We start from the raw sequence: 25,961 nt of genomic DNA on the forward strand, positions 1-25,961 counted from the left end.
ATCCAAAAGAGAGAGAGAGACAAAAAAAAAGAAAAAACCAATGGTTGAAAATCTTTCTATATTTGTCCATATAGTAAATATTTTATTATATGATTATGATTTGTCCACATAGTAAATATTTTATTATGATTATGATTACATATCTCTATGACTTACAAGGATGCTAACAATCTATTTTAACAGAAATAATTAAATTTAAAATACATTTAAAATAGTTTTTAGAGCTGAAAGAAGCAATTTTAAAATTTCATTTTAAGACCTCCCTCCTTCCTTATCTGCAGCACAACCCTCCACTTTAAATAAAATCGTAATTCCAGATGTTAATACTTGTTTTAGCCAAAAATATAGGACATCTTTTCCCTAAGTTTATTTAGTAGATACAAGCTCATATGTTCCTTGATGAAAAAACATTGGGGACATGAACACTATTTTCCTCTCCTGAAGATCTGCAGAGCTCCTTAGCAAATTAAAGATGAGGAGATCTGCAATTAAAAAACAAAACAACAATAAATCCACACATTTTCTTTGTTTAACCTAGTATTCTCTCATTTTCCACCTTTCCCAGTTTAGATTCCATGGTCTGTCATTTCTGAGCCCTGTTGCATACACCCATAAATAACTCGTCCCTTTCCCCCACTTCAAAATACTTGCCATTCTACACCCCAACTGCCCACCTACCCTCACAGGCACTCACAAAGCTGAATGTAACTACAGACATACATATATACAACCGTATTCAATCCATCTCAATTTAAATTCATAACCACAAACCATATGTGGGCCCTTAATACAATCCCACGGTTCTACTTTTCTAGTCTAACTCTACTTTCCTAGATGATTTTATGCTGTCTCCTCCATCCTCAACCCTAGGATAATGACTTGCTTCCTGTTCCACTGAGAAAACAGAAACAACCTGAAGAGAGCGTCATATCCACTAACCTATATGACTGTACACCAACAGAACCTGCTAGCTCTTGTGCTTGAAGTGCCAAGTTCTTATACTCAAATTACAGCACAGGTACCAGAAACAGACATCATCAAGGGACTTAGAAATGCAGAATTTCAGGCCCCATCCCAGACCAATGGAACTGTATCTGCAGTTTAACAAGCACCCCAGGTGATACCTGTACAGAACAAAGTTTAACAAGTACTACTCTAGGTCCATCCCAAGTCACCTATTCATGGACCTCCCTATAGCAATCTACCTTTCCAGCATCATCAAAATTTTCCTCTGTGCTAAGTAATTTCCATCTTCAATTTATATCCTCAGTTTCCCACCTTAAAAACAAATCCTCACAATCCCACATATTTCTCCAGCACCATCAGAAAACCTTTTTTCATTTACAACACAATCACAGAGCTAGGGAGAGGACTTCTATATCTATTATCCCCAGGTCACATTTTCCCCACTGTATCTTGAATCCATTCTAATAAGGCTTTCATATCTACCATTTCACCAGCCCAGGTGGAGCTAGTGGTAAAGAACTCTCCTGCCAATGCAGTAGACGTAAGAGATGCAGGTTCGATCCCTGGGTCGGGAAGACTCCATGGAGAAGGAAACAGCAACACACTCCAGTATTCTTGCCTAGAGAATCCCTTGGGCAGAGGAGCCTGATGGGCCACAGTCCATAGGTTCGCAAAGAGCTGGACACAACTGAAGCGATTTAGCACACACGCACACTCCACCATTTCACAGAAACTTCTCTACAGAAGGTCACCAGTGACCTTGCACACTGCTATTTCTAACAAAGTCTCACTTCTCATCTTACTTGACCACTCTGGTAGCAATTCAAAGGCCCAATTATTCAGATTGATACAGATTCCTCCCTTGCCTTTCAAGCACTACCATCTCTTGTTTTTCTTTCTATTCCACTCGCTCCTATTTTGCCAGCCTGCTTACTGATTCTTACACATCACCACAACCTCCAACTCTTGTCAGAACCTCTTATCTATCCAAACTCAGTTTTCAGGTGAAGTTAACTCATCTGGTCTCCTGGCTTTAAGTCAACCTCAAAATTTACATATCCTGTTGGGAGCCACCCTCTCCCACCAACCACTTAATACCAGGTTCCCATATCCAGCCCTCTAACTCAATACTGATACTTGAAAATCTACTAAGGGTCTCAATCACATCTAGAACAGAATGGCTAATCTTTCCCCCTAAGTTGGCATCCCTACAGTCTTCTCCAGCGAGAAGACATCCACTCCATCTTTCCTGGTGCTAAGGCCAAAAAGTTTGCAGTCAGTCCCCTTTAGTCTATCACCTCACTACTAATCCAAGAGGAATTTCTGTTGTCTCTATCTTCAGTCTTCAAGATGGCAGAGTAAAACGATGTGCACTCATCTTCTGCTGCAAGAACTCCAAAATTGCAACTTGCTGAAGAACAATCATCGACAGGATAATGTTGAATCCCACCAAGAAAAGATACCCCCCACATTCAAGGGCAAAGGAAAAGCTCCAACAAGACAGTTCAGTTCAGTCGCTCAGTCACGTCTGACTCTTTGCGACCCCATGAATTGCAGCACGCCAGGCCTCCCTGTCCATCACCAACTTTCGGAGTTCACTCAGACTCACGTCCATCAAGTCAGTGATGCCGTCCAACCATCTCATCCTCTGACGTCCCCTTCTCCTGCCCCCAGTCCCTCCCAGCATAAGAGTCTTTTCCAATGAGTCAATTCTTCACATGAGGTGGCCAAAGTACTGGAGTTTCAGCTTTAGTATCATTCCTTCCAAAGAAATCCCAGGGCTGATCTCCTTCAGAATGGACTGGTTGGATCTCCTTGCAGTCCAAGGGACTCTCAAGAGTCTTCTCCAACACCACAGTTCAAAAGCATCAATTCTTTGGTGCTCAGCTTTCTTCACAGTCCAACTCTCAAATCCATACATGACCACAGGAAAAACCATAGCCTTGACTAGACGGACCTTTGTTGGCAAAGTAATGTCTCTGCTTTTCAATATGCTATCTAGGTTGGTCATAACTTTCCTTCCAAGGAGTAGGCGTCTTTTAATTTCATGGCTGCAGTAGGAGGGGCAAAATCAGATTCAGAATCAAACCCCATACCTGCCAGAGACGCTCAGAGGGCTCAAACAAAATCTCGTGTGCATCAGGACCCAGAGACCCCAGAGACTGAGCCAGACCTGCCTTTGAGTGTCTGAGTGTCTTCTGAGGAGATTTGGGTCAGCAATGGCCTGCCACGGGGACAGGGGCTCTGGCTGCAGCAGACCTGGGTCATGCAGAGTGTGATGTTAACCCCTCTTGGAGAAGGGCGCCATTAACCCCATCACAGAGCCGCCAAGCAGATGACCCACAAACTGCAGAACAATTGTACCAAAGAAATTCTAGCAATGTTAAGAAAGTTCTAGGACCCACAACAGACTCCCTAATCTGGGGATCTGGCTAAGGGACGGAGAACGCTCGGGGAATTTGACTTTGGAGGCCAGTGGGATTTGATTATAGAACTTCCAAAGGACTAGGGAAACAGACTCCTGGAAGGCACAAACAAAACTCTGTGCACGCCAGGAGAAAGGAGCAGTGTCTCCACAAAAGACTAAGCCAGAATTGCCTATGAGAGTCCACGAGTCTCTGGTGGAACCGTGGGTCAACAGTGGACTGCTGCAGGGTCAGGGACACTGAATACAACAGTGCATACACAAGTCCTTTTGAAGGAGGTCACCAAGACTGTAATTGCCCCTTCCATAGTTTGGCCTCAGGCTAAAAACAACAGAGAGGGAACACAGCCCAGCCCATCAACAGACAATTGGATTAAAGATTTACTGAGCATAGCCCCTCACCAATACCTTCTCCCACAGTCAGTCTCTCCCAACAGGAAGCTCCCACAAGCCTCTTATCCTTATCCATGAGGGAAGACAGAATGAAAGACAGACACCACAATCACAAAAAAATAACCAAACTGATCACATGGACCACAGACCTGTCTAACTCAACGAAACTATGAGCCATGCCGTTTAAGACCACCCAAGAGAGATGGGTCATATTGGAGAGTTCTGACAAAATGTGGTTTGCTCGCGAAGGGAATGGCAAACCACTTCAGCATTCTTGCCTTGAGAACCCCATGGACAGTACAAAAAGGCAAAAAGATGGAGCAATGAAAGATGAACTCCCCAGGTCAGTAGGTGCCCAACATGCTACTGGAGATCAGTGGAGAAATAACTCCAGAAAGAATGACAAGACAGAGCCAAAATGGAAACAATGCCCAGTTGTGGATGTAACTGGTGATGGAAGTAAAGTTCCATGCTGTAAAGACCAACATAGCATAGGAACCTGGAATGTTAGGTCCATGACTCAAGGTAAATTGGAAGTGGTCAAACAGGAGACAGAAAGAGTGAACATTGACATTTTAGGAATCAGTGACTAAAACGGACTGGAATGGGTGAATTAATTCGAATGACCATTTTATCTACTTCTGTGGACAAGAATCCCTTCGAAGAAAAGGAGTAGCCCTCAGAGTCAACAAAAGAGTCCGAAATGCAGTACTTGGATGCAATCTCAAAAACGACACAATGATCTCTGTTCATTTCCAAGGCAAACCAACCATTCAATCTCACAGTAATCCAAGTCTATGCCCCGATCAGTAACACTGAAGAAGCTGAAGTTGAAAGGTTCTATGAAGACCTACAAGACCTTCTAGAACTAACATGAAAAGAAGATGCCCTTTTCATCACAGGGGACTGGAATGAAAAAGTAAGAAGTCAAGAGTTACATGGAGTTAACAGGCAAGTTTGGCCTCAGAGTACAAAATAAAGCAGGGCAAAGGCTAGAGTTTTACCAAGAGAATGCTGGTCATAGCAAACATCCTCTTCCAACAACACAAGAGATAACTTTACACATGGACATCACCAGATGGTCAATACAAAATCAGACTGATTATATTCTTTGTAGCCAAAGATGGAGAAGCTCTACACAGTCAGCAAAAACAAGACCGGGAGCTGACTGTGGCTCAGATCATGAACTCCTTATTACCAAATTCAGACTTAAAATTGAAGAAAGTAGGGAAAACCACAAGGCCATTCAGGTATGATCTAAATCAAATCCTTTATGACTATACAGTGGAAATGAGAAATGAATTCAAGGGATTAAATCTAATAAGAGTGGCTGAAGAACTATGGATGGAGGTTCATGACACTGTATAGGAAGGCAACAGTGATCAAGACTACCCCCAAGAAAAAGAAAGGCAAAATGGTTGAGGAGGCCTTACAAATAGCCAAGAAAAGACGAGAACAAAAGGCAAGGAGAAAAGGAAAGATATACATACCCATCTGAACGCAGAGTTCCAAACAACGCAAGGAGAGATAAGAAAGCATTCCTCAGTGATCAATGTAAAGAAATGGAGGAAAACAATGGAATGGGAAAGACTAGAGATCTCTTCAAGAAAATTCAGATACCAAGAAAACATTTCATGTAAAGATAGGCACAATAAAGGACAGAAACAGTATGGACCTAAAAGAAGTAGAAGATATTAAGAAGAGGTGGTAAGAATACACAGAAGAACTATACAAAAGAGATATTCATGACCCAGATAACCACGAAGGTGTGATCACTCACCTAGAGCCAGACATCCTAGAGTGCCAAGTCAAGTGGGCCTTAGGAAGCATCACTACAAACAAAGCTAGTGGAGGTGATGGAATTCCAGTTGAGCTCTTTCAAATCCTAAAAGGTGATGCTGTGAAAATGCAGCACTCAATATGCCAGCAAATTTTGAAAATTCAGCAGTGTCCCTAGTGGCTCAGACACGGTAAAGCATTTACCGGCAATGTGAGAGACCTGGGTTCTATCCCTGGGTCGGGAAGATCCCCTGGAGAAGGAAATGGCAACCCACTCCAGTACTCTTCCCTAGAAAATTCCATGGATGGAGGAGTCTGGTGGTCTGTAGTCCATGGGGTCGCACAGATGGACACGACTAGATGACTTCACAGCAGTGGCCACAGGACTGGAAAAGGTCAGTTTTCATTCCAATCCCAAAGACAGGCAATGCCAAAGAATGTTCAAACTAGTGCACAATTGCATTCATCTCACATGCTAGCAAAGTAATACTCAAAATTCTCCAAGCGAGACTTCAACAGTACGTAAACCAAGAACTTCCAGATGTTCAGGCTGGATTTAGAAAAGGCAGAGGAACCAGAGATCAATTGCCAACATCCTTTGCATCATCGTAAAAGCAAGAAAGTTCTAGAAAAACATCTACTTCTGCTTTAATAAATACACCAAAGCCTTTGACTGTGTGGATCACAATAAACTGTGGGAAATTCTGAAAGAGATGGGAATACCAGACCACCTGACCTGCCTCCTGAGAAACCTGTATGCAAGTCAAGAAGCAACAATAAGAACCAGACATGGAACAACTGACTGGTTCCAAATTGGAAAAGGAGTACGTCAAGGCTGTGTATTGTCCCCGTTTCCTGTTTTTTCAACCTCTATGCAAAGTACATCATGTGAAATGCCAGCTGGGTGAAGCTCAAGCTGGAATCAAGATTGCCAGAGAAGTATCAATAACCTCATATATGCAAATGACACCACCCTTAATGGCAGAAAGTGAAGAGGAACTAAAGAGTTTCTCTTTAGTGAAAGAGAAAGAGCAGAGTGAAAAAACTGGCTTAAAACTCCGTATGCAGAAAACCAAGACCATGGCATCTGGTCCCATCACTTCATGGCAAATAGATGGGGAAACAATGGAAACAGTGACAGACTATTTTCTTGGGCTCCATAATTACTGCAGATGGTGACTGCAGCCATGAAATTAAAAGACACTTGCTCCTTGGAATAAAAGCTGTGACAAACCTAGACAGCATATTAAAAAGCAGGGACATTACTTTGCCAACAAAGGTCCATCTAGTCAAAGCTATGGTTTCTCCAGTAGTCATGTATGGATGTGAGAGTTGGACTATAAAGAAAGCTGAGTGCCGAAGAATTGATACTTTCTGAACTGTGGTGTTGGAGAAAACTCTTAACAGTCCCTTGAACTGCAAGATCAAACAGTCCATCCACAAAGGAAATCAGTCCTGAATAGTCATTGGAAGGAATGATGCTGACGCTCCAGTGCTTTGGCCACCTGATGGGAAAAAATACCTCACTGGAAAAGACCCTGATGCGGGGAAAGACTGAAGGCAGGAGGAGAAGGGGATGACAGAGAACGAGATGGTTGGATGGCATTACCGACTTTATGGACACGAGTTTGACCAAGCTCTGAAAATTGACTACGGACAGGGAAGCCTGGCATGCTGCAGTCTGTGGCATCACAAAGAGTCGGACACAACTGAGCAACTGAACTGATCTTCAGAATGCATCCAAAACTAAGTCCTCACTTCTTCCCCTGTTACTAGCCTAATCCAAACCACCATTATCTCTCAGATTACTACAACAGTGTCCTAACTGGTCTGCTTCTGCTCTTGGCCCACTATCATAAAGCAATCAGAGTGACCCTTCTGAAAAACAAGCCAAATCATGTCACTTGGTTGCTCACAACTCTCAGTGGGTGACTTCTCTTGGAGATAAGAGTCCTAAACACTATCCTACAAACTCTTACTCGACCTGACAGTCTCTGTGACTTCATCTATCCTTCCCCCTTGCTTTCTCTGCTCCAGCCCTATAAGCCTCCTTGTTATTCCTTGGAACATGATAAACAAGTTCACTTCAAGGTGGTTTTTGCTATTCTCTCTGTCTAGAAATGGTTTTCCCCCAGGTATCTGCGTGTCTCATCCCCCTATCAAACACAAACACTGCTCAACCTTTAATGAAGTCACCTTAAAATGAAGTTTTAACTGTCTACTCTAAAGCAACAGCCTCCTCCTACTTGCTGCTGTTGTCTCCCACAAAAACATGCAACCCCATGGACTGCAGTCCATCACGCTCCTGTCATTGGATTTTCCAGGCAAGAATACTGGAGTGATTTGCCATTTCCTTCTCCAGGGGATCTTTCCTGACCCAGGGATGGAACCCGTGTCTCCTGCATTGATTGGCAGGCAGATTCTTTACCACTGAGCCACCAGGGAGGCCCCTCCCTCCTACTAGTGACCATCAAATGCCAACTTCACATTATCTCTTTTCCTGGTCTCTCTCTTTCCAGTCAAATATCAGTTCCATGAAAGCAGGGATTTTCCTCACTACTGAATAAACTCAGCCATTAAAATAATACCTGGCATTTAACAAGCACTTGTTGATAAATTTTCTACTTATCTCTGACTTAAGCAGCCCTTTTCATGCCATATAAAACCTACAAGTTCTCTGTTCACAACCAGGGAAACACTACATCAATTACTCATCTGACTCATGTCTACTTCTGACTTGAAATGGGTAAGATACTGAACGAATAAAATCCTCTCCAAAGAGGGCTGTAAGAAAATTTGGAGGTGATGGATATATTTACTGCATATACTGCGATCTCTTCACAAATGAATACTTACCTCCAAGCTCATCAAATTTCGTACATTTAATATGTACAGCTTATCTCAATAAAGAGATTTTTAAAAAGACATTAAACAAAAAAAGAAAAAAGAATCCTCTTCAAGTCCTGTCCAAAGGGTATGAACGTGAAAAGAGGAAGGAGTAGGTAGGTAGGCAAAACAGTTTTTTCAGTCAAACAATTTCAACTCTCAGTCAAGAGGATTCTTAGGCAGATAACTCAAACTAAGTCTTATTATTCTAATCTTTTCTGGAGAGTTTAAAAAGGAACTCTTTAGAAAACAACAACTTTCTTGTTTCTCAAACCTTATTCAAATCCAGGTCTATCAGAGACTTCTCTGAAACAGCCTTAAGAGACTTTACCGTTGTATCTAAAGTACAACCTAAGGGCGGCGGCGGCTGCGACCGGCACACTAAGCGCGGCCGAGAGAAGCTACCCCACGTCCGAGGTCAGGGGCAGAAGCCAGGAGGACCCCATGCCCGAAGGGCGGCGGCCAAGAGGAGTTACCCGACATCCGAGGTCAGGGGCAGCAGCCGAGAATGCCAGGCTGCGTCGGCGCAGGAACGGCCTAGAAGAGCTACCCAACTCCGAGGTCAGGGGCAGCAGCCGGGAGGAGCTACCCCACGTCCAAGGTCAAGGGCAGCAGCCGAGAGGAGCTACCCTGCGAACTGCCAAGAGGAGCTACCCTGCTAACGAGGTCAGGGGCGGAGGCCGGGAGGAGCTACCCCACGCCCCAACGCCTGAGGCCAGGGGTGGCGGCCGGGAGGAGCTGCCCTACGCCTGAGGCCAGGGGCGGTGGCCAGGAGGACCAACAGAACCTCCAAGGAGCTGTGGCTGCGCAGGCACAGGAGGGCCTTGAGGAACTATCCCACGCTGAAGGTCAGGAAGGGCGGCGGTGAGGAGATACCCCTCGTCCAAGGGAAGGAGCGGCAGCTGTGCTTTGCTTGAGCAGCCATGAAGAGATACCCCACGCCCAAGGTAAGAGAAACCGAAGTAAGACGGTAGGTGTAGCAAGAGGGCATCAGAGGGCAGACACATTGAAACCATACTCACAGAAACTAGTCAATCTAATCACACTAGGACCACAGCCTTGTCTAACTCAATGAAATTAAGCCATGCCTGTAGGGCAACCCAAGACGGGCGGGTCATGGTGGAGACATCTGACAGAATGGGGTCCACTGGAGAAAGGAATGGCAAACCACTTCAGTATTCTTGCCTTGATAACCCCATGCTGCTGCTACTGCTGCTAAGTCACTTCAGTTGTGTCCAACTCTCTGCGACCCCATAGACGGCAGCCCACCAGGCTCCTCTGTCCATTGGATTCTCCAGGCAAGAACATTGGAGTGGGTTAACATTTCCTTCTCCAATGCATGAAAGTGAAAAGTCAAAGTGAATTTGCTGAGCCGTGTCCGTCTCCTAGCGACCCCATGGACTGCAGCCTACCAGGCTCCTCCGTCCATGGGATTTTCCAGGCAAAAGTACGGGAGTGGGGTGCCACTGCCTTCTCCATGATAATCCCATAAATAGTATGAAAAGGCAAAATGATAGGATCTGAAAGAGGAACTCCCCAGGTCAGTCAGTTCAGTTCACTTCAGTCCCTCAGTCATCTCCGACTCTTTGCGACCCTATGAATCGCAGCATGCCAGGCTTCCGTGTCCATCACCAACTCCCGGAGTTCACTTAGACTCACGTCCATTGAGTCAGTGATGCCATCCAGCCATCTCATCATCCTCTGTCATCCCCTTCGCCTGCTCCCAGTGCCTCCCAGCATCAGTCTTTTCCAATGAGTCAACTCTTCACATGAGGTGGCCAAAGTACTGGAGTTTCAGATTCAGCATCATTCCTTCCAAAGAAATCCCAGGGCTGATCTCCTTTAGAATGGACTGGTTGGATCTCCTTGCAGTCCAAGGGACTCTCAAGAGTCTTCTCCAACACCACAGTTCAAAAGCATCAATTCTTCAGCGTTCGGCCTTCTTCACAGTCCAAATCTCACATACATACGTGACCATAGGAATAACCATAGCCTTGACTAGACAGACCTTTGTTGGCAAAGTAATGTCTCTGCTCTTCAATATGCTATCTAGGTTGGTCATAACTTTCCTTCCAAGGAGTGCGCGTCTTTTAATTTCATGGCTGCAGTCACCATCTGCAGTGATTTTGGAGCCCAGAAAAATAAAGTCTGACACCGTTTCCACTGTTTCCCCATCTATTTCCCATGAAGTGATGGGACCGGATGCCATGATCTTCGTTTCCTGAATGTTGAGCTTTAAGCCAACTTTTTCACTCTCCTCTTTCACTTTCATCAAGAGCCTTTTCAGTTCTTCTTCACTTTCTGCCGTAAGGGTGGTGTCATCTGCATATCTGAGGTTATTGATATTTCTCCCGGCAATCTTGATTCCAGCTTGTGCTTCCTCCAGCCCAGTGTTTCTCATGATGTACTCTGCATAGAAGTTAAATAAGCAGGGTGACAATATGCAGCCTTGACGTACTCCTTTTCCTGTTTGGAACCAGTCTGTTGTTCCATGTCCAGTTCTAACTGTTGCTTCCTGACCTGCATACAGATTTCTCAAGAGGCAGGTCAGGTGGTCTGGTATTCCCATCTCTTTCAGAATTTTCCACAGTTTATTGTGATCCACACAGTCAAAGGCTCTGGCATAGTCAGTAAAGCAGAAATAGATGTTTTTCTGGAACTCTCTTGCTTTTTCCATGATCCAGAGGATGTTGGCAATTTGATCTCTAGTTCCTCTGCCTTTTCTAAAACCATCTTGAACATCAGGAAGTTCACAGTTCACGTATTGCTGAAGCCTGGCTTGGAGAATTTTAGGCATTACTTTACTAGCATGTGAGATGAGTGCAATTGTGTGGTAGTTTGAGCGTTCTTTGGCATTGCCTTACTTTGGGATTGGACTGAAAACTGACCTTTTCCAGTCCTGTGGCCACTGCTGAGTTTTCCAAATTTGCTGGCATATTGAGTGCAGCACTTTCACAGCATCATCTTTCAGGATTTGAAATAGCTCAACTGGAATTCCATCACCTCCACTAGCTTTGTTCATAGTGATGCTTTCTAAGGCCCACTTGACTTCACATTCCAGGATGTGTGGCTCTAGATGAGTGATCACACCATCGTAATTATCTGGGTCATGAAGATCTTTTTTGTACAGTTCTTCTGTGTATTCTTGCCACCTCTTCTTAACATCTTCTGTTTCTGTTAGGTCCATACCATTTCTGTCCTTTATCGAGCCCATCTTTGCATGAAATGTCCCCTTGGTATCCCTAATTTCTTTGAAGAGATCTCTAGTCTTTCCCATTCTTTTGTTTTCCTCTATTTCTTTGCATTGATCGCTGAAGAAAGGCTTTCTTATCTCTTCTTGCTATTCTTTGGAACTCTGCATTCAGATGCTTATATCTTTCCTTTTCTCCTTTGCTTTTCACTTCTCTTTTCACAGCTATTTGTAAGGCCTCCCCAGACAGCCATTTTGCTTTTTTGCATTTCTTTTCCTTGGGGATAGTCTTGATCCCTGTCTCCTGTATAATGTCACGAACCTCATTCCATAGTTCATCGGGCACTCACTCTATCAGATGTAGTCCCTTAAATCTATTTCTCACTTCCACTGTGTAATCATAAGGGATTTGATTTAGGTCATACCTGAATGGTAGGGGCCCAATATGCTACTGGAGATCAGTGGAGAAATAACTCCAGAAAGAATGAAGGGATGGAGCCAAAGCAAAAACAATACCCAGTTGTGGACGTGACTGGTGATAGAAGCAGGATCCGATGCTGTAAAGAGCAATATTGCATACGAACCTGGAATGTGAGGTCCATGGTTCAAGGCACATTGGAAGCGGTCAAACAAGAGATGGCAACAGTGAATGTCGACATTATAGGAAACAGCAAACTAAAATGGACTGGAATGGGTGTATTTAACTCAGATGACCATTATATCTACTACTGCAGGCAGGAATCCCTCAGAAGAAATGGAGTAGCCATCATGGTCAACAAAAGAGTCTGAAATGCAGTAGTTGGATGCAATCTCAAAAATGACAGAATGATCTCTGTTCGTTTACAAGGCAAACCATTAATTATCACAGTAATCCAAGTCTATGCCCCAACCAGTAATGCTGAAGAACCTGAAGTTGAATGGTTCTATGAAGACCTACAAGACCTTTAAGAACTAACGCCCCCAAAAGATGTCCTTTTCATTATAGGGGACTGGAATGCAAAAGTAGGAAGTCAAGAAACACCTGGAGTAACAGGCAAATTTGGCCTTGGAATACGGAATGAAGCAGGGCAAAGACTAACAGAGTTTTGCCAAGAAAATGCACTGGTCATAGCAAACACCCTCTTTCAACAACACAAGAGAAGACTCTACACATGGACATCACCAGATGATCAACACCGAAATCAGATTGATTATATTCTTTGCAGCCAAAGATGGAGAAGCTCTATACAGTCAACCAAAACAAGACCAGGACCTGACTGTGGCTCAGATCATGAACTCCTTATTGCCAAATTCAGACTGAAATTGAAGAAAGGGAAAACCACTAGACCATTCAGGTATGACCTAAATCAAATCCCTTATGATTATACAGTGGAAGTGAGAAATAGATTTAAGGGCCTAGTCTGATAGATACAGTGTCTGATGAACTATGGAATGAGGTCCGTGACACTGTACAGGAGACAGGGATCAAGACCATCCCCATGGAAAAGAAATGCAAAAAAGCAAAATGGCTGTCTGGGGAGGCCTTACAAATAGCTGTGAAAAGAAGAGAAGGGAAAAGCAAAGGAGAAAAGGAAGGATATTAGCATCTGAATGCAGAGTTCCAAAGAATAGCAAGAAGAGATAAGAAAGCCTTTCTTCAGCGATCAATGCAAAGAAATAGAGGAAAACAAAAGAATGGGAAAGACTAGAGATCTCTTCAAAGAAATTAGGGATACCAAGGGGACATTTCATGCAAAGATGGGCTCGATAAAGGACAGAAATGGTATGGACCTAACAGAAACAGAAGATATTAAGAAGAGGTGGCAAGAATACACAGAAGAACTGTACAAAAAAGATCTTCATGACCCAGATAATTACGATGGTGTGATCACTCATCTAGAGCCACACATCCTGGAATGTGAAGTCAAGTGGGCCTTAGAAAGCATCACTACGAACAAAGCTAGTGGAGGTGATGGAATTCCAGTTGAGCTATTTCAAATCCTGAAAGATGATGCTGTGAAAGTGCTGCACTCAATATGCCAGCAAATTTGGAAAACTCAGCAGTGGCCACAGGACTGGAAAAGGTCAGTTTTCAGTCCAATCCCAAAGTAAGGCAATGCCAAAGAACGCTCAAACTACCACACAATTGCACTCATCTCACATGCTAGTAAAGTAATGCCTAAAATTCTCCAAGCCAGGCTTCAGCAATACGTGAACTGTGAACTTCCTGATGTTCAAGATGGTTTTAGAAAAGGCAGAGGAACTAGAGATCAAATTGCCAACATCCTCTGGATCATGGAAAAAGCAAGAGAGTTCCAGAAAAACATCTATTTCTGCTTTACTGACTATGCCAGAGCCTTTGACTGTGTGGATCACAATAAACTGTGGAAAATTCTGAAAGAGATGGGAATACCAGACCACCTGACCTGCCTCTTGAGAAATCTGTATGCAGGTCAGGAAGCAACAGTTAGAACTGGACATGGAACAACAGACTGGTTCCAAACAGGAAAAGGAGTACGTCAAGGCTGTTTATTATCACCCTGCTTATTTAACTTATATGCAGAGTACATCATGAGAAACGCTGGACTGGAGGAAACACAAGCTGGAATCGATTGCCGGGAGAAATATCAATAACCTCAGATATGTAGATGACACCACCCTTATGGCAGAAAGTGAAGAAGAACTAAAAAGGCTCTTGATGAAAACGAAAGAGGAGAGTGAAAAAGTTGGCTTAAAGCTCAACATTCAGGAAACGAAGATCATGGCATCCGGTCCCATCACTTCATGGGAAATAGATGGGGAAACAGTGGAAACGGTGTCAGACTTTATTTTTCTGGGCTCCAAAATCACTGCAGATGGTGACTGCAGCCATGAAATCAAAAGACGCGCACTCCTTGGAAGGAAAGTTATGACCAACCTAGATAGCATATTCAAAAGCAGAGACTACTTTGCCAACAAAGGTCTGTCTAGTCAAGGCTATGGTTTTTTCCTGTGGTCATGTATGGATGTGAGAGTTGGACTGTGAAGAAGGCTGAGCACTGAAGAATTGATGCTTTTGAACTGTGGTGTTGGAGAAGACTCTTGAGAGTCCCTTGGACTGCAAGGAGATCCAACCAGTCCATTCTGAAGGAGATCAGCCCTGGGATTTCTTTGGAGGGAATGATGCTGAAGCTGAAACTCCAGTAGTTTGGCCACCTCATGTGAAGAACTGACTCACTGGAAAAGACTCTGATACTGGGAGGGATTGGGGGCAGGAGGAGAAGGGGATGACAGAGGATGATGAGATGGCTGGATGGCATCACTGACTCGATGGACGTGAGTCTGAGTAAACTCCGGGAGCTGGTGATGGACAGGGAGGCCTGGTGTGCTGCGACTTATGGGGTTGCAAATTGTCGGACACGACTGAGCGACTGAACTGCACTGAACCGAACCCTTATACAGAGGATGCCATCCATGTGAAATATAAATAAGATGTGACTTTTTACAACTTTGCACAAATAAAGGCCACAAGACAATGTGAGAATGATGGCCTCGAACAGTCCATACATGTGCAATGTGGTTTTCTTAACAGTTTGCTGACAGTATATATAGAGGTTACAATAAAGCAGACTAAGACACCATTCCTGAGGTTAAATCCTGAACATATAAAGAATGTTGAAAACACTTTCAAAGAAAGAAAAGTTAACTGTGGACTGAAAATGCCAGAGATAATTATACTGCTAAATAAAAGTTCAGCAAACCTTAAATGATCTTTTCAGGCTCTGTAACGAAGACCCCATGGAAGCTAAAAAAAACATACACGAGGGTCTCTACTCAGCATGAATTACTAAATTTTCTATTAGAAAGTAAAGTATTTTTAACATATTTTTAGTATAAAATATAGAAGTTACAAATATAAACTAAAACATAAACAAGTTTCAAATATTGTACAAATACTCTTAAAGAATCATTTCTCACACATATAAATTATTTTAAAATCCAAGATGTTATGTTTATTTTCCTCAGTATTTGTGCATTATAGGTACAAGTGGAAGACACAGGACAAAATGTTTCTTCTCATGATTGCTGAAGCATAAAAATGCTCAAAGACGAAAATAGACCCAGAGAAGTTAAATGACTTACCCAAAAATCACAGAGCTGGAATCAGAATCCATATTTTCAAATCTAGTCCAAACCACTGGACTCACCTACCATTCCTCTGTGCTAACTAGGTAAAGCAGCAGTATCAGTAATCACTGACAATCTTGGTAAACACAGTACAGTATATTATTAATAGTAGAGAACACAGATTTTGCTGCCCCCCATGCAGTGGAAACAGTGGCTGACTTTATTTTTCTGGGCTCCAAAATCACTGCAGATGGTGACTGCAGCCATGAAATTAAAAAGACGCTTACTCCTTGGAAAGAAAGTTATGACCAACCTAGACAACACAATAAAAAGCAGAGACATTACTTTGCCACATGCCTGTGGTCATGTATGGATGTGAGAATTGGACTGTGAAGAAAGCTGAGCATCAAGGATTTGATGCTTTTGAACTGTGGTGCTAGAGAAGACTCTTGAGAGTTCCTTGGACTGCAAGGAGATCCAATCAGTCCATCCTAAAGGAGATCAGTCCTGGGTGTTCAGTGGAAGGACTGAAACTCCAATACTTTGGCCACCTGATGTGAAGAGCTGACTCATTTGAAAAGACCGTGATGCTGGGAAAGATTGAGGGCAGGAGGAGAAGGAGATGACAGAGGATAAGATGGTTGGATGGCATCACCGACTCAATGGAGATGAGTGGGTGGACTCCCGGAGTTGGTGATGGACAGGGAGGCCTGGTGTGTTGCGGTTCATGGAGTTGCAAAGAGTCAGACACGACTGAGTGACTGACCTGATGCCTAGATTTGTCATGGCTTTGCTAAATGCATAAGCCACACAACCTTGGGCAAAATTACATAACTCCTCCAAATCTTTATTAAGAGGTTTCCCTAGTGGCTCACTGGTAAGGAATCTGCCTGCTAATGCAGGACATGTGGGTTCGATCCCTGAGTTGGGAAGATCCCCTGGAGGAAGAAATGGCAATCCAGTATTGGAGAATCCTTTAGACAGAGGAGCCTAACAGGCTATAGCTACAGTACACAGAGTAGCAGAAGAGTTGAATATGACTGACTAAATAACAACAAACCTTTATTTCCTCACTTTTTAATAACAACATCTATGTCAAAAGACTATCATGAGGATTAAACGCAAATGTTGGTAAATTCTGCCCAGGCCAAGGCACAGTATAGCCAGCCCTCCGTATCCACGGACCTCACAGATACAGAGCAGACTGCACTCCGGCATCTTATACAAGGGACCAGAGAACCCTCAAGGGCTTCCCTGATACCTCCGCTGGTAAAGAATCCGCCTGCAATGCAGGAGGCCACAGTCTGATCTCTAGGTTGGGAAGATCTGCTGCAGAAGGGATAGGCTACCCACTCCAGTATTCTTGGGCTTCCCTGGTGGCTCAGCTGGTAAAGAATCCACCTGCAATGCAGAAGACCTGGGTTCAATCCCTGGGTTAGGAAAATCCCCTGGAGAAAGGAAAGGTCATCCACTTCACTATTTCGGCGTGGAGAATTCCATGGACTGTACAGTATAATCCATGGGGTTGCAAAGAGTCGGACATGATTGAGCGACTTGCACTTCACTGAGCACCCGCAGATCCTGGTATCTGCAGGGGTCCTATAACCAGTCCCCTAAGGATACTGAGGGACTACTATATAATCCCTCACATGCTGACCATCAGTGACAGGATCTCTTGAACTCTCATCTATGGAAATCAAATGTCAGGGAAAAAACAGTTTTTCAAGCTTAGCAAATAAACAGCTAAAACAGAAGTACCTTAAGAACACAACTGTGATTCTGAAGCCCAAGAAAATAAAGTCTGCCACTATTTCCAGTGGGCTTTAGTCCATGAGGTAGCAAAAAAGTCAGACACAACTTAAGGGACTGAACAAGAGCACAACTATGCTAAATGCAAGTCAATAAAATGTAGCCTTCTTTCAAAAACAGTATCCCCCTACTTCATATCTCCTATTCTTCCAGTGTCATTTACATGATTTTAATCCCCAAAGCTCTGTCCTTGGTTCTTCTTTTCACTCTACACTGGGTCTGCATGCATTTCCATTTATTATAATGGTTACAACTACTATGAACACTTTCAGGATTCTAAAATGTACAAAGTTTTAGACCAGCAAGGGATTCTGAAGTCCCCTAAAACCACATAGAAAATTTTGCAAAATTTTGTGTGTGTACTTCTTTTCTGGATGGTGAGTCAATAGCTCTTACCAGATTTCTGAAGAAATTTGGTCCATATCTCAAAGAAGATAAATTAGTGGCTTACGTGTTAATTGCTCCCAAATCTATACTGCCAGCCCGGCAGTAACCCCTAAGTCTAAACTATGGTATTCAACTACCTGCTGGACATGCCCAACAAAATCCTCCAGACACAAATCAAATTTATCATATCCAAACTTTCTGGTAAACTCACTCTTCAAACCCACCCAAGTCCTCTTTCTATATTCTCTAGTTCAGTAGTGGCCAACACAAACCACCTAGTTATACAAGCTAGAAGCATAAGCCTTAACTTGTCTTCTTTCCTCTCTCTCATCCAATCATCAAGGGCTACCAACGTCAGGCTCAAGAGATTTCTCAAACATGCTTCCAATCTTTCAATCTGAATACTGCTGCCCTAAAACTTTCTTCTAGATCACTGCAACAGTCTTCCAGGCATCATGAAATGAACTCTAATAACCTTTTAGAATTTATTTTCCTCAAAATCCACCCTTTAAAATAAAACACTTGAGCATCATGGCCCTGTTCAAAACCCAGCTCCTATTAGCATGGGTGGGGGGAGGCAGTGGCCCTTTTAAAAGCGAACACAACACTTGATGATCCAGTCTATGCCTCCTTCTGGAACTTCATCTGTCACTCACTGCAACCTATCTTACATTCACTTCCTGCACTGTCACACCTCCCTTCCACACACCACCCTTTCATTCATTCTTTATACACCCCTCTTCTGCCTCTTGGTATCTTACATAGCTTCTGAACACAGTTCAAGTGTCACATCCTCCAAAAATCCCTCCCTGAAATCCTCAAGCAAAGCTAACAACTCTTAACTTTTTCACAACACTCAGGTTATATCTATCACTACACTCATACTACTCCATAATTATCCATTTGCGAATCTTTTTCCTCCATTAGACTATGAGATACTTAACAGACTGTGCATTTTTCTTCAATGTCACTTAGAAGGCCATAAACAAATGTCTGGGGAATGCTGTTTTATCTATGTTATACCAACGCAATTTTGAAAACACAAACATTTGAATTTACTAAGCACAATGAAACAGAAATATTTTGATGTGCTTATGTAATAGTGTAATTTTAATTTTAAAATAATCAACTATCTTTTTTCAAATAATGTACAAGCAAAGGATTCTCAAATTTCATATATCAAGTATTTTCATATTTTCCCATTCACCTAACTAAATGCCTCAGAAGGATGTTTAATCATTAATTTTATTAATTAACGTTAACTAGGAGAAGAATCAGAGAAGGCAATGGCACCCCACTCCAGTACTCTTGCCTGCAAAATCCCATGGACGGAGGAGCCTGGTAGGCTGCAGTCCATGTGGTCGCTAAGAATCGACACAACTGAGCGACTTCCCTTTCACTTTTCATTTTCATGCATTGGAGAAGGAAATGGCACCCCACTCCAGTGTTCTTGCCTGGAGAATCCCAGGGACGGGGGAGCCTGGTGGGCTGCCGTCTATGGGGTCGCACAGAGTCAGAACAACTGAAGCGACTCAGCAGCAGAAGCAGCAGCAGGAGAAAAATAGTGGATAAAAAAGCTCTTCAGGAGGAGTCCACAACTACAATCTTCCTCTAAATCAACTAAGTCCAAAAACCACACACCCAAGGAAATATGCTTCAAGTGCAGGTTCCTACATGCTTTGGTCTTGGCATCAGTGAACATGTCAACAACAGCAGCTAGATAACTGCACTGGTGATGAATTGATGCATGAATGTCTCACCCATCTTTGATAGAGAACACAACTTTAACTGCCAGCAAAAGTTAAAAGAACTAAATGTTAAACTCTGAAGTCATCAATGTTAACCATTAAAAAACACCAGAATCATTTAAAAGCCCTAATACTTTAAAGTAATTTTCCAAATTATTTGAGTAGAATTTATCCCATTGGAGAAACCGACTTACTCAGGTTGCAGTAACTGCAAATACACTCAGGAAGGAATGTGCTAACAATGCTTCAGCAAAACAATAAAATGCACACACACACACACACGCCTATATACACATTTAATGTTTGCTAATTTTAGGTATATGGAGCTTCCCAGGTGGCTCAGTGGTAAAGAACCTGCCTGCCAATGGAAGAGACATAGGTTCAATCCCTGTGTCGGGAAGATCCCCTGGAGTAGGAAATGGCAACCCACTCCGGTATTCTTGCCTGGAGAATGCCATGAACAGAGGAGCCTGACAGGCCACAGTCCATGGGGTCAAAGAGTTGGACACAACTAAGCACACACAATTGCAGGAAGACACTGCATGCTTCCCCAACAAGCTCACGTTACAAAGTGTTCAGCAAAATAAATTCATTTAGCAAGTAAAGAAAGGTTTAGTGAGACCTCTTAGAAACCAAATTAACACTATTTTTTAAAAGTAACCTTCAAACAAATAAAATATTAAAAAAAAAAAAAGAAAAAGAAAAAACGGACTTCCCTGATTGTCCAGTGGTTAAGACTAGAGCTCCCAATGCACAGGGCATGGCTTCAATCCCTGGTTGGGGAACTAAGATTTCACATGCCGTGTAGCCATAAATAAATTAATTTTTTTAAGTGACCTTTAAAGAGTAATAAAAAGAGAAAAGAAATAAAATAGTGAACTTCACCCCCTTACTGTACCCAATCCAGGATTATAATGTCCCCGCTAGTGAGCATAAATAAGAAAAATAACACTAACAGTCTCTTTTCTTTCACAAACATCTCTGCCTTTTCATCTACATTAAAAGATATAAAAGCATAACCTTCAAAATGCTACATTTAAAAGGATGTCAGTCTATTATATACTTACACATCTTGAAGATTCTGTAATTACTGAGAGCTGGAGAACTGCAGCATGAGCCAATTAAAACTAAAATGAAGAAAACTGTATTCTTCACATTCACTACACACAGAGGACAAGAAGTCTTTAGTCCCCTGTGAATAATTTTCAACAAGAAATTTAGAACAGGGTGGGTGGGGGGAAAGGGTGAGAATTTCAAATTCCAGGCAATTCAGAATGACACAGCTAGAAAAAAATAAACAAGGAAAAATGCTTGATTTTAATTTTGAGCTTCAGCTTCAAAAAAAAAATGTTGTTTTGGTACAAATATCTGAGGAATGGCAATATTCTAGACAAATACAACTAAAACTATAAATTTTGTAAGGACATTCCCTCCCAGATTATAAGCATCTCAAAGTAATATCAAGCCTGTTCTCTTATTTTACCGTATCCTTTTTAAAACATGTCATGACGCCTAGATAATTTGAAGGCAGTCCCGTTAAGAGTTAGTAATAATGATGAATCTTATTTAATGACCCATAGCTCACACAACGACTTATGATGTCTAAAATAATCCCATTTGCTCATCACTTAATCTTTAAGTATCCTCAACCACAAAAAAGATAGTCAAAGATCCAAGCTTTGAGGAAAACAGCGCAGTGGGACACACTCAGACTTTGGGCAAGTTATTTAAACTTTCCAACTTCACTTTCCTCATCTGCTTGTAACAAGAGAAATGGGAGAAGGTGGTATATTGTGTAGCAATTAACAAAGTTTGTGAAAGCATCTGACATATAACCCTTGCTCAATAAATTTCTTTCTTTCCTACAAAGAAACAACACACAGCCTTCTGTGCTGGAATTGTGCTGCCAAAAGTAATGACTGATGTCAAGGATGGAAAGAAAGATTATCAATTAGAAAAGCACAGTAGCCTGAAACAATACTATGAAATTACAAATTAAGTTTGACCTACACTCAACTGGCATCTAACATCACTAAATTACAGAACAGTAACATTTATAATGAGAAAGCTAAATCATCAACAGAAGGTTCAATTATTATAATCCGCATTTCAGTTCTCAACATGAGTAGGCTGTTCAAAAATCAATTTAAGATTTTGAAGTAATTTCTTTCAAAGGCATAGGTTAAGTTTTCAGATTAGCCTGTAAAGTTCAGTTAAGTCACAACTGACGAGTATGAACAGTATTCTTTCAACTGTTATCTGTCAGTGATTTTATGTGAAAAAATGTATATCTAACATTTCGTAGTCTGATAATGACCACAAGATGCAATTGTTACATATTCTCATTGAGTCAAGAAGTCTGTCACTATCCTATTGGTGCTACTTCTCTGATAAAGATATGTTACTTGGCATCCTAAAACATCTTTTATCCCGAGAATACAATATTTATATTCACTAGAACTCTTCAAAGACTCTCCTTGTTGAGAAAATTAGTTATTACACCTATAAGATCAACAATTTAAAATAAAAACATTTCCTATTTTCTTAATATACCATTAAATCCCAATCATTAACAATAAGAGGTCATGAGTATAAACTAGCTCTTTAAACATCTATCTGGAAAACAAAAATAAGAGAAAAGCAAGAATCATATATTTTGGATGGAATCTCAAAGTAGTAGTAGCAATGCTTCAGACAGAAATACTTCATGTCTAAATGCATATCTGAGTTTCATATTTCTACCCTACAATCTAAAACTATGAATTTTAATTTAAAAATGATAATCCTTTGTTCTCTGTAGCTTCATCTCTAAAGTTTCTTTTTTTTTTAGTGGGTAAACCCAGTTTTTCTAAAACTATGATAACGTGTGGGCTTCCCTTGTGTCTCAGCTGGTAAAGAATCCACCTGCAATGCCAGAGACCTGGGTTCGATCCCTGGGTTGGGAAATAATGCGTACAGCTGTATAAACTGTTAGACAATAACAAATTAGTTTACACCATTATAAGCTACACATGATCCAAAGAGGGGAAAAAAAAAAGTAAAACAGTATAAGCTGCCACAGTTACTTAGCTTTGTCTTTGAATGACTCTAATTATAAACTACATGTGATAATGCAAAAGGCCTAGCTCATAAAATTATTACAAAAATCTGACAACACATCTCAAAATTTCTCTAAAACTGACACAAAAAGAAGTATATAAGAACATAATCAACTTTTCCACTCCTTCATATTAGCATTTAATCATCATCACTGAAACATACCATTCTTATTCTAAAGAAATTCTAAAGCTGAAAAGACAAGTGACATTTGCAACATCACAAAATGTTCTAGGGCACAGGAGAACACACCAGCATTCAGTTTCTAGACTGAAATTTTAAAAACAGAAATGAGCCTAAGGAAACCCCAATTTAAAATCTCTTAATTTTACAAATGAAGAAACTGAAGCTAGGGAGTTTATCCAAAATTATTCAGTTAGTTAAAGCAATGAAGGAATCCATGTGTCCTAAGCTAAGGATCCTTCTGTTCAGTTCAGTTCAGTTCAGTCAGTCATGTCCGACTCTTTGCGACCCCATGAATCGCAGCACACCAGGCCTCCCTGTCCATCACCAACTCCCGGAGTTCACTCAGACTCACGTCCATCGAGTCAGTGATGCCATCCAGCTATCTCATCCTCTGTCGTCCCCTTCTCCTTCTGCCCCCAATCCCTCCCAGCAATTTTCCAATGAGTCAACTCTTCGCATGAGGTGGCCAAAGTACCTGAGTTTCAGCTTCAGCATCATTCCTTCCAAAGAAATCCCAGGGCTCATCTCCTTCAGAATGGACTGGTTGGATCTCCTTGCAGTCCAAGGGACTCTCAAGAGTCTTCTGTTAAACCATGTTAACTCAAATCACCTGAGTGTCTGATACTACAAAATCAATTAATAATTAATAGGCTAATATTAACACCGAATTATCAAGGCTATATGATTTTTTTTAGTTTGGCCTAGAGAAAAAAGTTTTTAACCAGAAACCAGGCTTTTAAGTCATGGTTCTTCCGTAAATTCAAGACATGAGTATCCTCTGGGTAAATCACCTTCTCCAGTTCTCCACTTCCCCATCTATTATGTAAGATCTAGAACAGATTCTCTCTGAAGTCTTTTTAGCTTTTAAAGACTAAAATTAAATATGAAAACAAATAGGATCAAATTAATTATTAAGACCAGAGATCTTTTCAAGAAAACTGGAGATATATTTCATACAAAGATGGGAACAATAAAGGACAGAAACGGCAAGGATCTAACAGAGGCAGAAGAGATCTGCTTCCAAGAGGTGGCAAGAATAAAGAGAAGAACTGGACAAAAAAAGGTCTTAAGGACCCAGATAACCACAATGGTGCACTCACTCACTAGAGCCAGAAATCTTGGAATGTGAAGTCAAATGGGTCTTAGGAAGCATTACGACAAACAAACCTAGTGGAGGTGATGGAATTCCAGTTGAGGTATTTCAAATCCTAAAAGATGCTGTTAAAGTGCTGCTGCACTCAATATGCCAGCAAATATGGAAAACTCAGCACTGACCACAGGTCGGAAAAGGTCAGTTTTCATTCTAATCCCCAAAAAAGGCAATTCCAAAAAATGTTCAAACTTTCATTTCATGTGATAGCAAGGTAATGCTCAAAATCCTTCAAGCTGGGCTTCAATAGTACACGAACCAAAAACTTCCAGATGTTCAAGCTGGATTTAGAAAAGCCAGAGGATCCAGAGATCAAATTGCCAACATCTCTTGGCTCATAGAAAAAGCAAGGGAATTCGAGAAAAACATCTGCTTCATTGACTATGCGAAAGACTTTGTGTGGATGAGAACAAACTGAAAAATTCTTCAAGAGATGGGAATATCAGACGACCTAACCTGCCTCCTGAGAAACCTGGTCAAGAAGCAACAATTAGAACCGGACATGGAACAATGGACTAGTTCAAAATTGGAAAAGGAGTACATCAAGGCTGTCTACCGTCACACTGCTTATTTATCTGCAGAGTACACCATGTGGATTGCTGGACTGGATGAATCCCAAACTGGAATCAAGATTGCCAGGAGAAATCTCAACAATCTCAGATACGCAGATAATACCATTCTAACGGCAGAAAGCAAAGAGGAACTAAAGAGTCTCTTGATGAGGGTCAAAGAGTGAAAAGGCTGGCTTAAAACAAACATTCAAAAAACTAAGATCATGGTATCCAGTCCCATCACTTCATGGCAAACAGATGGGGCAAAAGTGGAAACAATGACAGATTTCATTTTCTTGGGCTCCAAAATTACCGCAGACAGTGATTGCAGCCATAAAATTAAAAGACGCTTGCTCCTGGAAAGAAAAACTATGACAAACGACACATACTAAAAAAAGCAGACATCTCTTTGCTGACAAAGGTTTATGGAGTCAAAGCTATGGTTTTTCCAGTAGTCGTGGATGGATGTGAGAGGTGGACCATAAAGAAGATTGAGAGTCCAAGAATTGATGTTTTCGAATGGTGGTGCTGAAGAGAACTCTTGAGAGTCTCCTGAAGCTGTCAATCCTAAAGGAAATCAGTCTTGAATAGTCATTGGAAGGACTGAGGTTGAAGCTCCAATACTTTGGCCACTGGATGTGAAGAGCCAACTCACTGGAAAAGACCTTGATTCTGGAAAAAACTGAGGGAAGGAGAAGAGGCAAGAGAGGATGAGATGGTTGGATGGCATCACCCACACAATGGATATGTTTGAGCAAACTCTGGGACACTGAAGGACAGGGAAGCCATGTCCTCTACAAAGAGTTGGACATGACTTAGCAACTGAACACTGCTCATCAAAACACACTTCTTTCATATCTCATTTGCATACGGCATGAAGAAAAGCAAACTATTTTAAGTATCTGATCCTTGTACTCCAAAATTCATACACTCTTTAACCTACTTCTTAGTATATTCTGAGACACAAAAAATTATATATAAAGGTATTTAAACACATTCCAGTACTCTTGCCTGGAAAACCCCATGGACAGAGGAGCCTGGTAGGCTGCAATCCATGGGTCCCTAAGAGTCGGACACGACTGAGCGACTTCACTTTCACTTTTCATTTTCATGCACTGGAGAAGGAAATGGCAACCCACTCCAGTGTTCTTGCCTGGAGAATCCCAGGGACAGGGAAGCCTGGTGGGCTGCCGTCTATGGGGTCACACAGAGTCGGACACGACTGAAGTGACTTAGCAGCAGTAGCAGCAGATGGTTAAAGCATCTGCCTCCAATGCGGGAGACCCAGGTTTGATCCCTAGGTCGGGAA

The 25,961-nt window shown here is 41.9% G+C and overlaps 1 protein-coding gene across 2 annotated transcripts in view; it reads right to left on the bottom strand.

Annotated features, from left to right (window-relative positions):
* The window catches only part of CUL3 (cullin 3), a 112,334-nt gene that overhangs the window by 74,291 nt on the left and 12,082 nt on the right, over positions 1-25,961 (bottom strand). The window lies entirely within an intron of this gene.

Source organism: Bos javanicus, chromosome 2, assembly GCF_032452875.1.
Source record: "Bos javanicus breed banteng chromosome 2, ARS-OSU_banteng_1.0, whole genome shotgun sequence".
NCBI lineage: Eukaryota > Metazoa > Chordata > Mammalia > Artiodactyla > Bovidae > Bos > Bos javanicus.